This window comes from Penaeus chinensis, chromosome 6 (assembly GCF_019202785.1).
Source record: "Penaeus chinensis breed Huanghai No. 1 chromosome 6, ASM1920278v2, whole genome shotgun sequence".
Classification (NCBI taxonomy): Eukaryota; Metazoa; Arthropoda; class Malacostraca; order Decapoda; family Penaeidae; genus Penaeus; species Penaeus chinensis.
The window spans coordinates 27,978,962-27,981,461 of record NC_061824.1 but is presented as its reverse complement, the minus strand read 5'-3'; the positions used below and the strand labels follow the sequence as shown (position 1 = coordinate 27,981,461).

Genomic DNA, 2,500 nt, shown 5'->3' with positions numbered 1-2,500 from the left:
AATCACTATTAACGTTATCATTATTATTGCTCTTGCTAATATTATTATTGTTAACATTGTTATTATTATTGATAATGATATTACCAATATCTTTTTTATAATCAATATTATCATTGTTATTATTATCATCATCATCAATGTTATTTTTGTGATTGTTATGTTTGTAATTTTATTATAAGGATTTATAACCATTAATATTAGTTCCATTATCATTATTATTAAAATCAATAATCATTACTATAATTTTCATTATCACTATCGCTCATCTTGAAGTTTTGTTAATCCTATCGTTATTATCATCATTATTATTATTACCTTCATTATCAGCGTTGTTTACATTCTTGTTTTCCTTAATATTTTCACTCTTGTTTATTTTGTTTATTTTTGTTTTTGTTGATCTCTTGATTATAGATAATGTCAATATTATTTTTTATATGAATATGAAAATCTTTTTGTGGCTTTTGTGATATAATATAATTTCTTTCCTTATTCATAATTTTTTTCATTATTAGTATAATCCTCTTTATCAGTAATATTCGTGATACTAACATTGTAAATTATATTTTCATTGTAATATAATTTTCCTTGTTATCGTTGTTACTGATATCGTCATAATTTTCATGATCATTATTGTTATCAATATTATTACTATTTTTTATCACTATCATTACTATTGTTATTATCATTATTGTTATTATCATTATCATTATTAATATTATTATTATTATTATTATTATCATTATTATTATTATCATTATTACCATTATTATTATTATTATTGTTACTATTATTATTATCATTATTAGTATTGGTATTAGTATTATTATTGTTATTATCATTTTTATTATCGTTATTGTTATTATCACTGTAATTATTATTATCTTAATAACCATCATCTGTTATTACTTTTATTGTTATTCTAAGCATCATTAATATCATCATTAATATTATCAATATAATAATGATAGTAGTAATATTATTGTAATAATAACAATAAAGATAATAATAACACCACCATCAACAACAACAAAAACAACAACAACAACGTTAATAATAATATTGATAATAATAATAATAATAATACTAATAATAATAATAATAATAATAGCGATTATTATCATTATCATTATCATCTTTATTATTATATCATGGTATAATTTTCATTATTACTATATATGATATTATTAGCATAATCAGTAAGGTATATTTTGCTGTTATAGTTGCTATTATCACTATTATCCTTATCATCTTTGCATAATTTTCACCCATTAACATTAATTTGAGAATAAGAGAAAATATGTCGGGTGGAACGCATGTCTTTTGCTTGTATGAATTCATATTTGTATGCTTTATCGTATGTATGTGTGTTTGTGTGTGTGTGTGTGTGTGTGTGTGTGTGTGTGTGTGTGTGTGTGTGTGTGTGTGTATGTGTGTGTGTGTGTGTGTGTGTGTGTTTGTTTGTGTGTGTGTGTGTGTGTGAGGATGTGTTTGTGTGTATGTTGAATGCGCTTGTGCTTGTGCATCTGTATTTTTATATGGTACTAGTTTCTATAATGGTAATTATTATTTTCCCTAGTACTTTCCTTGCTCACTAAAGTATACATTGTTATTAACATGATCATATAGCATTTGCATAACAGTGTTATAATGATCACCATTACATCATGATCATCATCACCTTCATGATCATCATCATCATCACCATCGTCATCATCATCATCACTATCATCATCATGGGGAGTGAAAGAATACAGCCTCTTGTCCACTGAATTTCTTTTTTATTTTTTTCATTTCCAACGATAAAGAAACGTCGGTTCATCCACTGTGTTGTATAACAAGACAAATATCGGTGCGTTATGTACAAATGATATACAGAATCAGACAAATAAAAAAAAGAAAAAAAAGAAAAGCCAAAAGAGATGTAGACGGGCCTCTCGGCGCCGACGCCGCGGCTCCGTCCGACGTCCCCGCCCCCCTCCCCCTCCCCGCCGCCGCCGCCGCCGATGCTGCCGTCGATGCCGCCCGCGGGCGTGGGCGGCGGCCGGGGTCACAACCGCCTTCGAGGAACAGGCCACGCTTCTTGTGGCATCCATCCACGCCGCGGCAGATGGGCAAAAGGGCACGGGTTCCTGGCCTCCTCCGGGCAGCTCTCGAGGCGCCCTCTGCGTCCGGCTTCTGCCTCGGCGGCGCCTCGCTCGGGCCGGCTGGCGTCGGCTGCGCTCTGCGCCGCCAGCGAGAGGCGCCAGAGGTGGGATGTTCACCTTTCCACGCCCACGCTTCCTGTCCGCCCATTCACCCACGCCCGCGGGGCCCACGGACAGCCCGGGTTTGCTCCGCGCGAGGAGGCGGCTGCAAGCGGTTTCCCGGTTGAGAGGGTGGGCGGCCGGCCGATGAATGGGCGGCCGGGGAGTGGGCGGCGGGGTGCGGGCGGCGGGGTGCGGGCGGCGGGGTGCGGGCGGCGAACACGGGCCGGCGGCGGTCCGGTGAGGGAGGGGGAGGG

The 2,500-nt window shown here is 36.2% G+C and overlaps 1 protein-coding gene across 7 annotated transcripts in view; it reads right to left on the bottom strand.

Moving 5' to 3' along the window:
• Window positions 1-1,761: 1,761 nt before the first annotated feature.
• The window catches only part of LOC125026556 (transcription factor Sox-2-like), a 34,218-nt gene continuing 33,479 nt past the window's right edge, over window positions 1,762-2,500 (bottom strand). For all 7 annotated transcript variants that reach the window (XM_047615064.1, XM_047615061.1, XM_047615067.1 and 4 more), the window contains exon 5: window positions 1,762-2,500. This exon is cut by the window's right edge. The gene's annotated coding sequence lies outside the window, so the exon portion shown is untranslated.